The sequence below is a fragment of the Sturnus vulgaris genome, unplaced genomic scaffold (genome assembly GCF_052056855.1).
Source record: "Sturnus vulgaris isolate bStuVul1 unplaced genomic scaffold, bStuVul1.hap1 Scaffold_694, whole genome shotgun sequence".
Classification (NCBI taxonomy): domain Eukaryota; kingdom Metazoa; phylum Chordata; class Aves; order Passeriformes; family Sturnidae; genus Sturnus; species Sturnus vulgaris.
Window position 1 is genome coordinate 18,103 of NW_028276634.1, and position 18,970 is coordinate 37,072.

Here is an 18,970-nt window from a genome sequence, read left to right on the forward strand (position 1 = left end):
GTCTTGATATAATTGCTACACGTTTTCTCGGAATGCTTGAATTTAGACATAAAATGAAAACTTTATTGTAAGAAAGGAATGCATTTCTCACCAAAGTGGTGTAGGGTGGGGGATCACAACTCCCAGATGGCCTGGAAGCGGAACGGCCACAGGGGTTACTGTAACTGGGCCTCCAGTACCAAAGCCCCAGTGGGTTTAAAGGCTAGAGCTGGGCTGGGATTAGCACGGGCTATGCAGCTGGGCTCGTGCACAGGTCTGTCAGCACTCCTACCCGAGGACAGTCCCTCACCTAGGGAGAGGTTCTAGGCCTGGAGATGAGGCTGAGTTTGGGAAGGGTGATGAGGACATGGTTAGGGAGGGATGTAAATGCATATCAAAAGACTTAATTTTGAGGGGTGGCAAGCATTAGCTATAAACCAGTAAGTATTTACAGCTAAAGGCTGGAGGTGGGGGCTGTCTGAGGAGGACAGGACTGTTTAAGGCTGAAGTTGGAAGAGAAACCTTGGTGAAGCTTTTGCGTTAGAAACGGCCTCACCTGCCAAATCAGATTTTTGTCTTCAGGATTGCATGAGTGAGGATGCCACAGCCAAGGAAAAGGTTCAGGTTTGGGAGGCAAAGGCGAGTTAGGCAGGGCTGCAGGGCTGGGGCTTGGCTGTTTCCATACTGCTCAGGGCAGCAAAGGGTAGCTGGCTCACTGGGCCTTGGATCTAGAACTCTTTCTGGAACAAGGTGGAGAGCTGAGGTTCATGCAAGGGGCCAGGAATTCTTTGTCTGACTGGAAAATGCCAGAGGGGCAGTGTGTGACTCGGATAGGATGATATGTTCGTCTGGCGAGAGTCACAAAAGAATATTTTGGTTTACTGATAACTGGGCAGCTCAGAAGTTACTACTTGACTTAGTTGCTGCTCCCATCTGTTGCACACATAAACAGAGCAAAGCAGACGAATTCTCTCGGAGCCTGAGGTCTTTGACTGGCCCTCCAAAAATGCTGCCCGCTAAAAAACAGACGTGGGGGAGGAAAGTTGTCAGATACAATAGAGCAAGAAAAGGCACGGGCTTCAAAGTGCCCTCCAGCAGACCACGGAAGTGACCTGTCTGGAAGTGAAACCAGCAGTCTGCTTCCCCAGCCTCCTGGAAGCCTCTAACAGCTACACAGGCAGTGAGGGGAGAGAACAATTCAACCTAAAAATAATTTTCAGTAGCGTTCTGCACTGCTGTTAAAAATACTGCAACCAGGGAATGTGGTGTGGTGATAACTATTAGGCCTGTAAGTCTGGTAACTGGGGCTTTTAGCTCAAACATCTCGGTATGGCTACTTTGAGCCTTGTAAAAGCTGCGTTAAGTCCAATTTCTTGGGTAGTTCTACTAGCTCTAGCCTTGCTTTTCATCCCCTCAGTAACAAAGCAACTCCCTCTCGAGAATGTTATTTACTTTCCATATGATGTGCCTACCGATTTCTGGAATTGCAAATGTCTTTGGATACATGCGTAAATTTAAGTTTCAAGAAAGCTGTCAAGCTAAAACAAAGGCTTGCCATAATGCAGAAGAAAATGTTTTATGGAAGAACTGAGAGGTCCCTACCTGGGCATAGAATTTGCTATACGAAGGTGTGTTCCAAACGGATCTGCCATCTAAACAAGCAGAAAAATAGTTGGAATGTAGTGAGTTCAATTTAACTATTGCTAGAAATAGGAATTATTAGCAGAGCTTGGAGCATGATATCACTAGCAGCAGTAAGACGCTTTTAGCTTGCTTCTCATAAATTACTTGTAAAAAGCATTTGTACCTAGTGTGTAGCAATTAATATTTCCCCATTTTCTTCCCCCCCGCCCCCCAGTCTCAGGTACTCCTTTTATTTTACCCTTTTCTGTCTTGTAACATCACCTTCCTTTATTTTATTCTATCTTCTGTTCTCAGAACATCGCAGCATCCTCTGTCAATGTGAAAGCATTTGTTCATCCTGTCTTGGAATGGCTGTCAATGTTGCCCTCTTCTGGATCACTTTTTTTTTTTTTTTTTTTTTTTAACAATATGTTGCTAAATGTCAGGAAAATTAATCCACAAACACCAGCGGTTTATGTCCAAAAAGGAAACAGAGGAGTCCTTTTTGCTTTATTCGAATAAAGGGAGAGGCCATGGGACATTCCCCTGGGATCTCTCAAATTTTTGGAGGACGCAGCCTCCTTTTTATCCTATTTTCCCGGCCGCATTTCCCTCTCTCTTTTCCCATTGGCTGAGGTACTTGAGAGGCACAGACTTCCCGGAACGCCTGATACCTGAAATTCCCCTCTAATGTATAACCCTCCCTTTTAATTTTTAATTCTTATAGAATTCATAGCTTCCCCCCGTTGCTTCTTTCATCTTTCGATATCCAATTTCATTTATCAGCAGCCCTGCAGTTTGTTTGTAAAGGCAACTATCTCTTTCCATTCATCAATCAGTGGAATCCATCCCATTGTTTCTTTTATCTCTCAGTGCTAGCCTTATCTACAGGCTGATCCACAGCTCATTTGTAAAGACAAATTCAACATTCCTCTCAGCTAATAAATGAGAAGTTAGCTGAAAAAAGTAAAAACTGGATTTTTTTTTCCGGTGTGTGTCGGACAATACAGTGGAGAGAATTTGCGGGAGGATGATCGAGGATATCCTATTATAATATCGTTCTCGGACACTTTACTATTTTAGATCATCAGTTGTATTCTGAAAGAAATCTATTTTAATGATATGTGTACGTTTGCACGAAGTTATAGTTAAATATAGCTTGCGGCTGGGCTCTTTAATGAATAGGGGTATTTTTGGTTTTAATTCAATATTTTATGCTTGTGGTGTGTAGTGTGCTGATTTATTTTTTAATGTTATTTACTACGTGCGCTTTTGTTTTTGAGTGAAGGTAACTTTCTGGATGGCTTTGTATTTGAGGCAGAATGAATTGAAGTAGGTTTTTAAAACTGATTTTTCATATGTACGATGGGGAGTTTAGTAGGGGCAGCTCTGATGGTGGGGGCTTGGTTGTTAATTTTATCAGACGGCTTTTGTTAGATACAGCTTTTAATTCTGGAAAGTTTTTTTTTCTAATGTCGTGCTTTGAAGGTGGTTTTCGAGGATGTATGGTATAGCTTTATTTTGTTTGTAGATGGTGTATGATAAGGGCAATGGTCTATTTATCTAATGCCATGTTTTTTCATTCAGGTGTTGATAAGGGAGTTCTTGAATGGCGTTTTGTGTTGTTTTTGTTTTTGGTGGGGCGTTGTTTTTAAAGGATACCTTGATAAGGTTTGCCGATGGCGTTCTAGCCTGTAGCATAAGGCATAGGGTAGTTTTTGAATTATTTTGTGGTGGCTTTGATTCTTGCCAGTATGTAGTGTTTGTTTGAGGTAATGCTGTGTAGCTAATTTCTGTTTTCTTATTAATATTAGAATTGGAGTGTTGTAGTATATGGGCTGTTATTATATCCTAGGGGTTCTATTTATTTGGTTTGATTGTTTTCTAGTTATGGATAATTTTTCTCAAAAAACCATTTTCAGAATTTCAGGCGTGACACAAAAGAACGCTCAGATTGCTGGAAGGGAAACGTGTGCCCAGATTGTCTCGAAGCAGTGCTGCTGTCGGTTCTCGTTCAGTTGTGTCTTCTGAAAATGAGACTGTTGTATTCATTGCGCTGTGCTAAACACTTGTCATTCTCCCAATGCCAGGAAACAGATGAAGCTTGAGGAAAGAGGAAGGAATTTGGAAGCGTACAAACAAGCTGAGAAGAGGTTCAGAGATCAGGGTGCTCACTGGCAGCAGGGGCTGGGGTTAGGGCTGAGCAGGAGCAAAGCCGGAGCACATCAACCTCACCTCGTGTTTTCTCGGGGGCTTTATGGCCCTGGCAAGAGAGAGATGTTCACTGATGAGTCCCAGGCCGAGCCGTGAGCACAGCATGTTGTGTTGGAGCTGGGGGTTTTTTTTGAGACGTTCAGCAGCCACACTCTCTAGTCAAGAGTCCTGAGGTTTGTTGCTGCTCCACTTTCATCCTCATATCCAGCTTCCAGCCCTTTTCTTCTCTCTGTCCAGTGTGTCTTTTGTGTTCCTTTCTTGTCCTGTGTGCTCCCCATCCCATTCCCGTTCCCTACGGAGGGGGAGGGTGTGGAGACTGGGGGCTCCGACGTGGTTTGGGGCACCCCAAGGTCCCTGGGAAAGGGAGCCGGGCTGCGCTGGAGGAGCAGGTGAGTCGGGCATGGGGGGGGGGGGGGGGGGGTCATGGTGGGTGCCAGAACATTGAGAGGGAGGGGTGGGTGTAGAATGCATGAAAAACAGAACCATAAAAAATAGCTAAATATAGTCTAAAAGGAATGTTTAAATGCTTTTTATTTGGGTAGAGGCACGGTTTTTATAGCTAATATAAAAATAAAATATAAAGAATAGAAATAGATTGGTATACATGTAAAATATAATGAAATCTAAGTAGCAAATATCTATGAAAAATCTAGTGTATAACAGAAATAATGCAAATATAAGAATATGTATAAATATAAAATAGAGCTATGAGAATGGGAATAAGAATGGGGTAAAACATCAGTGAGAAATGGAAAAAAACCACATGAAAAATGGTGGGAAAATCAGTGAGAAATGGAGAAAAATCAGTGAAAAACGGGGGGGGAATCTTTGAAAAATGGGGAAAAAAAATCAGTGAGAAATGGGGGAAAAAAAATCCATGAAAAATGGGGGAATAAATCAGTGAGAAACGGGGAAAAGTGGGGGAAAAAATAATTGAGAAATGGGGGAAAAAATCCGTGACGAATGGCGGGAAAAGTCATTAAGAAATGGGGGAAAAATCAGTGAGAAACAGGGAAAAAAATCAATGAGAAATGGGGGAAAATTTGGGACAAAATCAGCGAGAAATGGGGGAAAAATCAGTGGTAAATGGGGGAAAAGTCGATGAAAAATGGGGGAATATTCAGTGAGAAATGGGGGGGGGGGGAAAGCAGTGAGAAATGGGGAAAAAATCCATGGAAAACAGGCAAACAATCCATGGGCAATGGCGGGAACAGAGCGAGCTGTTGTTGCTCGTGCTGTGGTGGCCGATGCTGTGGGGAAAAAATAAGTGAAAAATGGGGGCAATAATCAGTGATAAATGGGGAGAAAATCAGTGATTAATGGGCGGAAAAATGCATGAAAAATGGAAGGAAAAATTCAGAGAGAAATGGGGGCAAATATCAGTGATAAATGGGGAAAAAAAATCAGTGATTAATGGGGGGAAAAATGCATGGAAAATGGGGGGAAAATTCAGAGAGAAATGGGGGCAAAAATCAGTGAGCAATGGGGGGGAAAATCGGGAAATATCCATGGAAAAATGGGGGGAAAAAATCAGTGAGAAATGGGGGAAAAAATCAGTGAGAAATGGGGGAAACATCATGGTGAAATGGGGAAAAAAAATCTTTGATAAATTGGGGAAACAAATCATTGAGAAATGGGGGAAAAAAATCAGTGAGAAATGGGGAAAATATGGGAAAAAATCCACGAAAATTGCGGGAAAAAATGCATGAAAAATTGGGGAAAAATCAGTAAGAAATGGGGGAAAAAATCCATGAAAAATGGCGGGAAAAATCAGATCGGCGATCGATAGCTAATGCGTGCCGATCGATTAGATCGGCGATCGATTGATCACGACTACCGATCGATTATATCGGCGATCGATTGCTAATGCCTGCAGATCGATTAGATCGGCGATCGATTGATCGCGCCTGCCGATCGATTAGATCGGCGTTCGATTGCTAATGCCTGCCGATCGATTAGATCGGCGATCGATTGCTAATGCCTGCCGATCGATTAGATCGGCGATCGATTGCTAATGCCTGCCGATCGATTAGATCGGCGATCGATTGATCGCGCCTGCCGATCGATTAGATCGGCGATCGATTGCTAATGCCTGCCGATCGATTAGATCGGCGATCGATTGATCGCGCCTGCCGATCGATTAGATCGGCGATCGATTGCTAATGCCTGCCGATCGATTAGATTGGCGATCGATTGCTAATGCCTGCCGATCGATTAGATCGGCGATCGATTGATCGCGCCTGCCGATCGATTAGATCGGCGATCGATTGCTAATGCCTGCCGATCGATTAGATCGGCGATCGATTGATCGCGCCTGCCGATCGATTAGATCGGCGATCGCTTTCCAATGCCTGCCGATCGATTGCTAATGCACACTATTTGCACACTCCTTGCACACCCTTTGCACTCATACAGAGGCAGGAGGTTTCTCAGTTCTGGTCGGGGTTTTTTGGGGCGTTCATTCAGGGGGATTTCCTCAAGGATTGGGACACTCCTTGATTCCATCCCTTGCCTGTCTCCCAAGCGCCACCCTGTGGGCAGAGCGCGGTACTGCGCGCCTGCCTCTCCCAAGATGGCGGCTCGGGTGTCGCTCCCCGACCTTCTAACTCTGGCTGCAAAAGGAGGGGGGCACAGCAAGGAGCCCGCTCGCTCTAGTGGGATGCCTGCGCACGACGCCGACACCGATCCCACGGGTGCGATTTTCGGCGGCGTTTCCAATCGTGCGGACATCTCCTTCAGCCCGCTTCGGCCCGGGGGAGAGGGGCGGGGCCGCCAGCGATGGTGCCGGCGCAGCCCGGGCAGGCTCGGGGCGGAGCCGGGGCTTGGCGAGGCGGGGCACGGAGGTCCCGGGGACGGGACCGGGCGGGGCCGGGGCGGTGCTTTAGGGGCGGTCCCCAGTGGTCCCGGGCGGCACCGGGGGCGGGGCCGGGTGATCCCGGAGCGGCACCGAGCTGTGCTGGGGACGGTGCTGCAGGGGCGGTGCCGGGCCCGCCTCAGGGTGATTGAATGCCCAGAAATCGCCTCCTCTGCCCCGTGCTCACACTGAGCTGCGGGCTGCAGCGTGCTGTCGGAGCTCCGCACACAGCACGGATTTGGGCTTCCCCTCCTCTCAAACCCTCTCCCCCTTCTTCCTCCTCCTCATCTTCCTCTTTGTCCTCTGTCACTGCTGAGGCTCTGGAAAGAACTGAAATTCTGCAGGGAGAGATGTCCTCTCGTGGCCCCAGGGACTGCCTCGGCACGGGCCACGAGCGCCTCCGGCCCCTGCCTTCTCCTGCTTGAAAAGATCACCTGGAGCCCGAGCTCGGGGGGGTGAAATCAGCTGAAATCCAGGTAACTCTGTCAAGTGCCCCCCAGGGACATCGGCGGGGCTGGGGGATGAGGGTTTGAAACAGCAAATTCTTTGGAATATACACCTGTCCCTGTGCCGATGCTGCTGAGCTTCCTGCCACAGTATATCCCCACTCCATGAGGCGCTGTGAGGTTATGGCAGTGGGAATTGAGCAGGGAATTCGGGGCTATGGGCATAATTCACGGGAGCTAGCAAAGCTGACAGCCAACCCCAAATCGGGGCACAGCACAGAGAACAATCTGTGTGCTGCCCTGTCAGCTCAAGCTCCTGGGCTGGCAAGTATTGGGAGTTAAATGTATGGAATTACACAAATCACAGCAACTGGCATCACCCAGAGGGACAATCCAAGGCCCAAACAATTCCTCCACAGTCCACTCTGGGAAAAACACCCTGTGCCTGCCAGGAGCTCTGACCCTGCTTTTCCTACCAGCTCCTGAGCAGTGTCAGGGCCACCACGACGCCTTTAAAATCCAGATAAACCCCAAATCCTACACAGTGAATAATCCAAAGAAAGTACTGAATTGTTGTCATTAAAAGCTCAAAACTCATTAAGAATTCTATGACAACAGTGTAATGGACTCCCAGGAACCTCATGAATGCTCTCAGTTTCATTTTTGTGTATTTTTACTCCCTCATTTGGCAGCTTGTAAAACTTATCCTGGAATTCAGAGGTCAAGCAGGATCGACTTTGGATTGACCTTCACCTCTGTTCCCACTTTGTGCAAACACAACTCGTGCCCAGGTGGGTGAACTCATCACCTCAGCTTTTCACTCCAGAGTATCCCCTCCTTATTTCCCTGTAGATGAACTCAGATCCACTCCTCACCTCCACTGGTCATCCAAGCGTCCATTCTGTTCCCCACAGGCCCTGGTGGCCCCAGGGAGCTCCCTTGGCCTTTCTCCTGCCCCTCTGCAGCCCGAGGTCGCTACACAAACAGTTCTTGTGTCCCCTCTAAATGACCCCGGGTTTTCTGCTCAATGAATGGCATGACCCGTGCCCACTGCTCATGATTCACCCAACCAAAATCAAGAGCAAATGTTGCTTGGGCTTTAAGAACTTGAAATAACTCTGAAGCAAAAGAAATCACCTTTTTCTTCTGGTTTTTATTTTTATTTTTTCATTTAAGATGCTGGACTTGCCTCTGTGGATGTGTGCTGAGCTCTCACTGCAGGGGACTGTCAGGCCTGAATGGCTGTGAGTTCGTGTTCTTCTCAGTAGGGAATCAGAAATTATTCTTAGACCATAGAATTGTTTTCTGAAACCTTTCCCCTTTCCTCTTTGTGCCTTTGAATTTTTCAGCTGTTCCCTGTTGTCACTTCCCCTGCCTGACTTCTGTGCAGCTCCTAGCTGGGAAAAACTGGGAAAACTTAGGGGGTACAGAGGTGGAATTTTTGGCTGGATTTTTCTAACACTTCTAATTTTGCTGAACTTATTTCCCCAGTGAGAAGAGCACGAACTCACAGCCATGCAGGCCTGACAGTCACTGCGGGAAATCTGACACAGTATTAATAAGTAACCTTTCCTGAGAGCAGTCACCACCCCAGTCCTCCAGCCTTGTCAAATGTTTGCAATGAATGGACCCAAGTTCTAATCCTTAATCTAAATTTATGTCAGCTTTTGTTAGAAAGATACCGGACAGTAAATCATACAAGAGAATTTAAAAATTGCACAAAGAATAACAGGCCCAGACCAAACCCAACCGCCCCCATCACCGCTCCACCCCAATTTTGGGAGAAACAGTGATACAGTTTATAAATACTCTCCTTCCACACTATTCAGTCCTTCACCGCACATCCCCAGAGAGGAGTCCCTCAGACCTTGCTCCCCTGAACACCAGGAGAGCTGGAGTTTCACCCAGATCCCACATTCCCATGGCAGTTAATCCCAGCAGGGAGGCAAAGAGGAACCCTGCATCCTCTGACATAGCCCACAGCACGGGCAGCACCAGGAGCCCTCCAGGCTCAGACCTCTGGTGCTGAAGCCTCTGGGCTTTGGCTGATCAAACACCACAGCTCTTGGCAAAGATGCCAGGAGAGTCGTGATTCTTCCTGTCCTGAAAGAGAGGAGGAAAAGAAAATTAAGTCGACTGCAGAAGGATTCCAGCTCTCAACTTCTGCTCTGATTCCTCACTCTGGGGTTTTATCCATGACAAGTGACACCAATTCAGAGTGCCCTTTTCCAGCATTTTTATTCCTAACTATTTCAGACATTAAAAGGATGCTCATTTCTCTTATTGTATTCTTTGCTTAATTTTATTAGAGGCATTTTCATCCCAGACCCCACTTGTCAGTTCTTCAATCCTTTAGCACTGGACTTGGCACAAAGGGATACCCGTGGTGCTGCATCACAAGAAATCCCAAAGAGAAACCCCTTCCAAACCTGACGGAGAAAGCTTTCAAGGCACTCCAGAACACAGACAGCTTTTCCTGCCTTGTCAGGCCACACCAATTCTGTCCCATCCACCTGAACTGTGCAGGTGAGGAAAAGGCTTTCCTTGCTCCTCGGGAATCACTGTCTGAGACCACAGATGTCCATCCTGGGCAGCACCTGGAAACAACGTGGGAAAGGCAAAATGAGAGTGTTTTCTATCAGAAAATTACTACTACTAATAAAAATAACAATCAGAACTTCTGGACAAATTTAGTAACATCACTTTGATATGAGAAATACAGGCCATGCCCATCCTTGTAGCCCAGGTGAAAACAGGAAGGAGAACTAGAGGAAAAGCAGAGTCCCTTATTTGATCTCTGGACACAAACTGAGGCCTTTTCCCTGTGAAACCAAACTCACCCTTCCAGGGTTCCTGAGATCAGCTACGAGGAGGCTTTTGGCACTCCAAGAGCAGCTGGGTCACAGCTGGATGCGGCTTGGGTCTGGGAGACACCGTGCTCCTTCTGGAATTATAGCACGCAAATGCCTGCTCCTGGCCCCAGGCCCGGAGATAAAATCTGTGGGGTTTTTCCCTGTGCAACATTGTTCACCCCTCCCAGGTTCCTGAGATCTGCACAGAGGAGGCTTTGGGCACCCCAAAGGCAGCCAGGGTTACAGGTGGGGGCAGCTTGGGGCTGGGAGAAATCCTCATCCATTTGGAATTTTATCAGGCAGAAACCTGGCTGGGTGCACAGGTCTCTGGACACGACCAGTGGCCCTTTCCCCTGTGAAACAAAACTCACCCTGCCAGGCTCCTGAGACCACTTAGGAGGAGGGGTTTGACTCTCCAAGAGCAGTCGCAACGAGAGATGCTCACACAGAAGGCCATGCAGAAGAGGAAACGAGCGCACCCGCAGCCCCCCAAGGCGCGCCCCAACGCCCCAGACCCGGCACTGCCAGCTCGGGCAGTCCCATAAAGCATCCCCCGCCTCCGCAGCGGCGGGACAGGCGGGGCCCGGGGTCCCGAGGAAACCGAGCGTGCCCGGAGGCGCGGCAGGACGGCAGCGCAGCGCCGCCTGGCGGCGGAGCAGGAGAGCAGCGCCGGGCCCCATGGCAGTATCGGTACCCGTGCGCCCCCTGCTGTCCGCGGCGATGCAGCGCCCGATGCCGAGTTCCACGCCCGTGTCGCCGAGGGAGAGGGGCACCGCTGGCTGGGGCCTCCCCGCCGACACGGACAGAAGCCGAAGCAGAAGCCCCGGTGCCATTGGCGGCCCCTACCCAGCGGGCCGGGCTCCGCCGGGCCCGCGGCCCCGCGCGGTATCGGGTCGGCCCGCTCCCGTCTTCGTCGCACCCGGCCCTGCTCCTGGCATGAAGCGCGTCACCGCCCCGCGCCGTCCCGCCCCCCGCGCGTCATCGCGTGCGTTCGGCGGCCCGCCCCGGGGGCGGTGCCGGGGGCGCTACCCGGGGCGGTGCCGGGGCAGTGCCGGGGGCGGCACCGGGGGCGGTGCCGGGGCGGTGCCGGGGGCGTTCCCGGTCGCCGTGCCGGGGTAGCCCGGGGAGCGGTTCCGGGAGCGGTTCGGGGGGCGGTGCCGATTGCAGTCCCGGTCACTGTCCCCAGTCCCCGTCCCCAGTCCTGGTCCCGGTCCCAGTCCCCGGTTCCGGTCCCCGATCCTGGTCCCAGTCCCAGTTCCCCGTCCCGGAACCCGATCACGGTCCTGGTCCCAGTCCCCAATCCCGGTCCCGGTCCCTGTCTCCAGTCCCCGTCCCCGATCCCGGTTCCGGTCCCTGTCCCAGGTCCCCGTCCGCGATCCCGGTCCCTGTCCCATTTCCCCGTCCCGGTCCCCGATCCCAGTCCCGGTCCACGTCCCCGATCCCGATTTTTCCCCCCCTTTCACACTGATTTTTCCCCCGATTTATCAATGATTTTTTTCCCCATTTTTTCCCATTTCTCACTGATATTTTCCCCCATTTTTCAGGGATTTTTTTCCCCATTTCTCACTGATTTTTTTTCCCATTCTTCATGGAGTTTTCCCCCCGTTTTTCACTGATTTTTCCCCATTTCTCACTGACTTTTTCCCCATTTTCCCCCATTTCTCACTGATATTTTCCCCCATTTTTCATGGATTTTTTCCAGATTTATCCCCATTTCCCACTGATTTTTCCCCATTTTTCATGGACTTTTCCCCCCCGTTTCTTACTTATGTTTTTCCCCGATTTCTCATTGATTTCCCCCCCCCCATTTCGCACTGATTTTTTACCCATTTTTCCCCATTTCTCACTGATTTCTTTCGCCATTTTTCATGGAATTTCCCCACCCATTTCTAACGGATTTTTTCCCCACTTTTCCCCATTTCTCACTGATTTTTCCCCCCATTCTTCAGGGATTTTTTTCCCCATTTCTCACTGATTTTTCCCCCCATTCTTCATGATTTACAGGATACTCTATCGTGAATGGAAAGCAATTAAAGGAAGGGGGGAGGTTACCAGCCACCTGGTCAGCTCAGACAGCAGAGCTGCACACGCTTGTGAGAGCCTGTGAATTATAGCAGGACAAGACATTAAATATATTTACTGATTCTAAATATGCATATGCGGTAATACATGCATTTGGAAAACTATGGGGAAAAAAAGAGGTTTATTAAGCTGCAGAAGAAAGAAGAAAAAAATTGGTTTACAAGGGATGGCAAGCAGTGGATACCAAAAGCTCTAGCCTTACAATTGTTAAAACAACTTCATTAAAGGAGTCGTTCTGTGCCTTCTTTGGGGTGAGGAAAAAAGGCTGAGGGGGGCTCCGACGTGGTTTGGGGCACCCCAAGGTCCCTGGGAGAGGGAGCCGGGCTGCGCTGGAGGAGCAGGTGAGTCGGGCATGGCGGGGGGTCATGGTGGGTGCCAGAACATTGAGAGGGAGGGGTGGGTGTAGAATACATGAAAAACAGAACCTTAAAAAATAGCTAAATATAGTCTAAAAGGAATGTTTTATTGGCTTGTGTTTGGATAGAGGTAGGGTTTTTTTATAGATACTGTAAATAGAAAAGATAAAGAATAAAAATATAGAAGCAAATATAAGAAACCAATATATAAATATATTACATTACATTATATTATGTTATGAAAATAGAAATATATAAATATTCAGACTTTAAAAGGAATGTTTTATTGGTTTTTATTTGGTTAGAGGAGGGTTTTTTGAAAATAATATAGGCAAAAATATACAAATATGCAAAAATAGATACTGACATAAAATTATTATAACTATATATGCATATATATATGTAAGTATAAATATATAGAAATAAATATAAATATAAAATACATGTATGTAGTATGTAATATAAATAATTTATCGATTTTAATATGTTATATTAAATAGTATGTTATAATAGAATGTAAATAGCATCTAGTATATTAATATACTAGTAAAAACTACATTAAATAGTATATAAATATAGAATACACAATATAGACATATAAATCTACAGATATAAATATGAAAACTAAATAGAAAAATATATTCAAATATAATTTAAAATAATCGAGGTTTTTGTTTCTATTTGGTTAGAGGCAGAGCTTTTAAAGAAATAATATTAAAAACTATGAACCTCCAAATATAGATGGATATAGATAAAATAGAAATAACATTAGTAATATAAATCTATGTATATAATGAATAATAAAATAATATTGTATATATGATAAATAGAATAGCAATTAAATTGAATATATGAAATATGTCTAGATTATGACTAGAAATTAAATATTAAAAAATAGATGATTTCTATATATAAAAGGTTTTTTTTTCATTTGGTCAGAGGCAGGGCATTTTTAGTTTGGGTCGGGGTTTTTTTGGGGCGTTCATTGAGAGGATTTTATGACGGGTGGGGACTCTGGTGCTTGGAACTCTCTCCCTTCTCTGTCTGTCCCTGACAGGGCGGCAGTGCCGGGCTGAGTTGGGCGGCAGTGCTGCCGCCGTGTGGACACAGGCGGGTACTGCACCGTGCCCCTCTCAGGATGGCGGAAGGGCCCGCGGGCCGGGACCCAGCCGTGCGGCAGCGCTCAAGATGGCGGCCTCTCTAGGACCCCGGCGGATAGGCGTTTACATAAAACGCCTGCCCGCGCCCGCCGGCGCCCTCACGCCCGCGGCACCGGGGACCGCGCGGCCGTTGTCGGCACGCTCTGAAACGTCCGGGAAAATTGTCGGCGAGCGGATCGGCGTCGGCGATGTAATCAGGCATCTTATGCCTACACACCGGGGTCCTGATTTTTTCCCGCCCTTTCTGCCGCCATTTTTGGCAGGTCAGCCGGAGTGCCTCCCGAGGCGCCATTTTGAGAGTGCGGACACACTCAAGATGGCGGCCTCTCTAGGACCCCGGAGGATAGGCGTTTACATAAAACGCCTGCCCGCGCCCGCCGGCGCCCTCACGCCCGCGGCACCGCGGACCGCGCGGCCGTTGTCGGCACGCTCTGACACGTCCGGGAAAATTGTCGGCGAGCGGATCGGCGTCGGCGATGTAATCAGGCATCTTATGCCTACACACCGGGGTCCTGATTTTTTCCCGCCCTTTCTGCCGCCATTTTTGGCAGGTCAGCCGGGGTGCCGCCCGAGGCGCCATTTTGAGAGTCCCGACACGCTCAAGATGGCGGCCTCTCTAGGACCCCGGCGGATAGGCGTTTACATAAAACGCCTGCCCGCGCCCGCCGGCGCCCTCACGCCCGCGGCACCGCGGACCGCGCGGCCGTTGTCGGCACGCTCTGAAACATCCGGGAAAATTGTCGGCGAGCGGATCGGCGTCGGCGATGTAATCAGGCATCTTATGCCTACACACCGGGGTCCTGATTTTTTCCCGCCCTTTCTGCCGCCATTTTTGGCAGGTCAGCCGGGGTGCCGCCCGAGGCGCCATTTTGAGAGTCCCGACACGCTCAAGATGGCGGCCTCTCTAGGACCCCGGCGGATAGGCGTTTACATAAAACGCCTGCCCGCGTTCGCCGGCATAATAATAAATATGCATAAATATAAACATAGACATAAACATGCACAAACGTTAACCTGCATAGATATAAACATAAACATAAACATAAACATAAACATGCAAAACAATAATAATAAATATAAATAGAAATAGAAATAGAAATACAAACATTAATAAAATCAGTGAGAAAGGGGGTAAAATCAGTGAGAAATGGGGGGGAAAAACCATGAAAAATGATGGAAAAATCAGAGAGAAATGGGGGATAAATCGGTGAGGAATGGGGAAAAAGATCAACGAAAAATTGGGAAAAATCAGTCAGAAGTGGGGGATAAAAATCAGTGAGAAATGGGGGGAAAAGTCGGTGAGAAATGGGGAAAAAATCAGTGATTAATGGGCGGGAAAATGCATGAAAAATGGGGGGAATAATTCAGAGAGAAATGGGGGCAAATATCAGTGAGAAATGGGGGGGAAAATCAGGAAATAGCCATGAAAATTGGGGGAAACATCCATGAAAAATGGCGGAAAAAATCAATGAAAAATGGCGGAAAAAATCAGTGAGAAATGGGGAAAAATGGGGAAAAAGGAGTGATAAATGGGGGAAAAAATCAGTGAGAAATGGGGAAAAATGGGGAAAAAATCCACGAAAAATGGGTGGAAAAATCCATGAAAAATCAACGGAAAAATCAGTGAGAAATGGGGAAAACATCATGGTGAAATGGGGCAAAAATCAGAGAGAAATGGGGAAAAATCATTGAAAAATGGGGGATAAAAATCAGTGAGAAATGGGGGGAAAATGGGGAAAAACATCAGTGAGAAATGGGGAAAAAAAATCTTTGATAAATTGGGGCAAAAATCATTGAGAAATGGGGAAAATAATCAGTGAGAAATGGGGAAAATTTGGGAAAAATCCAGGAAAATTGCGGGAAAAAATGCTTGAAAAATTGGGGAAAAAATCCGAGAGAAAATCCCCGGGAATCCCCGGGAAAAACCCCCCGGAATCCCCCAGAAAATCCCCCGGAATTCCCCGGGAAAATCCCCCCGGAATCCCCTGGAAAATCCCCCTGAATTCCCCGAGAAACTCATCCCGGAATCCCCGTGATAATCCGTCCGCTATCCCCGAGAAAATCCCCCAGGAATCCCCCAGAAAATCTCCCCGAAATCCCCGGGATAATCTCCCCGGAATCCCCGAGAAAATCCCTCGGAATTCCCCGGGAAAATCCTCCCGGAATCCAAGAGAAAATCCTCCCGGAATCCACGAGAAAATCCGCCCGGAATCCCCGGGAAAATCCTCCAGAAATCCCCGAGAAAATCCCCCGGAGTCCCCGGGAAAATCAACCCGGAATCGCCGGGAAAATCCCCCCAGAATCCCCGAGAAAATCCCCCGGAATTCCCCTAGAAAATCCCCCCGGACTCCCCGAGAAATTTCCCCCGGAATCCCCGGGAAAATAGCCCCCGGAATCCGCGAGAAAATCCCCCCGGAATCCACGCGAAAATCCCCCAGAAATCCCTGTGAAAGCCCCCCCGGAATCCCCAAGAAAATCTCCCCGGAATCCCCGAGAAAATTCGCCCGTAATACTCGGGAAAATATGCCCGGAATCCCCTGGAAAAACCCCCCGGAATCCCCTGGATAATCCCCCCGGAATCCCCGATAAAATCCCCCTGGAATCTCCAGGAAAATGCCCCGGGAATACGCGAGAAAATCCCCCCGGAATCCCCTGGAAAATCCCCCCTGAATCCCCGAGAAAAACCCCCCTGAATCCCCGAGAAAATCCCCCCGGATTCCCCTGAAAATCCCTCGGAATCCCCGGGCAAATCTCCCCGGAATTCCCCGGGATAATCCCCCCGGAATCCCCGAGAAAATCCCCTAGAATTCCCCGGGATAATCCCCCCGCAATCCCCGAGAAAATCCCCCCGCAATCGCTGAGAAAATCCCCCCGGAATCGCCGGAATAATCCCCTGGAATTCCCCGGGAAAATCATCCCGGAATCCCCGAGAATATCCCCCCGGTATCGCCGAGAAAACCCCCCCGGAATCCCCGGGAAAATCCCTCCGGACTCCCCGAAAAAATCCCCCGGAATCCCCGAGAAAATCCCCCGGAATTTCCCGGGAAAATCACCCCGGAATCCCCGAGAAAATTCTCCCGAAATACTCGGCAAAATCCCCCAGGAATCCACGGAAAATTCCCCGGAATCCAGGAGAAAATACCCCAGAATCCCCATGAAAATCCCCCCGGAATCTCCGAGAAAATCCCCCGGAATCCCCGCGAATATCCCCCCGGAATCCCCGGGAAAATCCCCATGAATTCCCCGGGAAAATAATCTCGGAATCCCCGAGAAAATCTCCCCGGAATCACCGAGATAATGGCCCCGGAATACCCGAGAACATCCCCCGGAATTGCCCGAGAAAATCATCCCGTAATCCCCGAGGAAATCCCCCCGGAACACTCGGGAAAATCCCCCCGGAATTCCTCGTAAAATCACCCCGGATACCCCGGGAAAATCCCTCCGGACTCCCCGAAAAATTCCCCCCGGAATACTCGGGAAAATCCCCCCGGAATCCCCGAGAAAATCCACCCGGAATCCCCTGGAAAATCCACCGGGAATTCCCCGGGAAATTCCTCGCTGAAACCCCTGGAAAATCCCCCCGGAATCCCGGAGAAAATCCCCCAGGAATTCCCCGGGAATATCCCCCCGGAATTCCCCGGGAATATCCCCTCGGAATCCCCGGGAAAATCCCCCCGGACTCCCCGAAAAAATCCCCCCGGAATACTCGGGAAAATCCTCCCGGAATTCCCGAGAAAATCCCCCGGAATTCCCTGAGAAAATCGCCCCGGAATCCCAGTGAAAATCCCCCCGGAATCCCCGTGAAAATCCCCCCGGAATCCCCGGGAAAATCCCCCAGGTATCCCCGATAAAATCCCCCTGGAATCCCCTGGAAAATCCCCCTGGAATCGCGGGGAAAAAGCCCCCCGCATTTCCCGGGAAAAATCCCCCCGGAATCCCCGATAAAATCTCCCCGGAATCCCTGAGAAAATCCCCCCGGAATCCGCGAGAAAATATGCCCAGAATCCCCGATAAAATCCCCCCGGAATCCCCGGGAATATCCCCCAGGAATCCCCGATAAAATCCCCCCGGAATCCCCCAGAAATTCCCCCCGGAATCCCCGACAAAATCCCCCCGGAATTCCCGACAAAATCCTCCCGGAATCCCCAGAAAATCCCCCCGGAATCCCCGGAAAATCCCCGCGGAATTCCGGTCCATTTCTGTAGGAGAATAGTTTGTAAGGATAGTGCAGAAGGCACTAGTTGCCAACGAGTTACAGCTGTACTGATTAGCAAGGAGTGGAAACAGCCTTGCCTGCCCAGTGAGGCTGGTTGTTATAAAAGCGTGGGTCAGCTGGCTGCCAGTTTCACTAAGCACAGCTCCAGCTGGAGGTGCAGAGCCTGCTGCAGTGTGGGCTGGAGCCTGCTGGCTGTGCTGCGAGGAGGAAGGGACACGTGGCCGTGCAAGGGATGGACAAGGTGAGAGGATGCTGTGTGTGGGACAGACAGGCTCAGGTGGCTGGGGAAGGGACAGGCTGGGGTTTAGCCAGTCGTACAGAGGAGAGGAGGAGTCGGTGCTGTGTGGAGCTGCCTGTGAGAAAAGGAGTCAGAGTTGCCTCAAAGAAATCTGTGGAGAGAAGGCATGAAAAGTGTGTAATGAAAGACTCATGTTGGTGCCTGTCATGTCTGTCTTGATATAATTGCTACACGTTTTCTCGGAATGCTTGAATTTAGACATAAAATGAAAACTTTATTGTAAGAAAGGAATGCATTTCTCACCAAAGTGGTGTAGGGTGGGGGATCACAACTCCCAGATGGCCTGGAAGCGGAACGGCCACAGGGGTTACTGTAACTGGGCCTCCAGTACCAAAGCCCCAGTGGGTTTAAAGGCTAGAGCTGGGCTGGGATTAGCACGGGCTATGCAGCTGGGCTCATGCACAGGTCTGTCAGCACTCCTACCCGAGGACAGTCCCTCACCTAGGGAGAGGTTCTAGGCCTGGAGATGAGGCTGAGTTTGGGAAGGGTGATGAGGACATGGTTAGGGAGGGATGTAAATGCATATCAAAAGACTTAATTTTGAGGGGTGGCAAGCATTAGCTGTAAAACAGTAAGTATTTACAGCTAAAGGCTGGAGGTGGGGGCTGTCTGAGGAGGAGAGGACTGTTTAAGGCTGAAGTTGGAAGAGAAACCTTGGTGAAGCTTTTGCGTTAGAAACGGCCTCACCTGCCAAATCAGATTTTTGTCTTCAGGATTGCATGAGTGAGGATGCCACAGCCAAGGAAAAGGTTCAGGTTTGGGAGGCAAAGGCGAGTTAGGCAGGGCTGCAGGGCTGGGGCTTGGCTGTTTCCATACTGCTCAGGGCAGCAAAGGGTAGCTGGCTCACTGGGCCTTGGATCTAGAACTCTTTCTGGAACAAGGTGGAGAGC

The 18,970-nt window shown here is 49.1% G+C and overlaps 2 long non-coding RNA genes across 2 annotated transcripts; one reads left to right on the forward strand and one right to left on the reverse strand.

The window, feature by feature from the left end:
- The first annotated feature begins 7,180 nt into the window (after window positions 1-7,180).
- Window positions 7,181-9,790, forward strand: LOC148217536 (uncharacterized). The gene is made up of 2 exons (XR_015801009.1): window positions 7,181-7,907; window positions 9,426-9,790. It is a non-coding gene; the product is annotated as an uncharacterized LOC148217536 (long non-coding RNA).
- LOC148217537 (uncharacterized) lies at window positions 8,250-9,684 on the reverse strand. Its single transcript, XR_015801008.1, has 2 exons — window positions 9,546-9,684; window positions 8,250-9,219 (listed from the first exon to the last, which is right to left on the reverse strand). It is a non-coding gene; the product is annotated as an uncharacterized LOC148217537 (long non-coding RNA).
- Window positions 9,791-18,970: the final 9,180 nt, after the last annotated feature.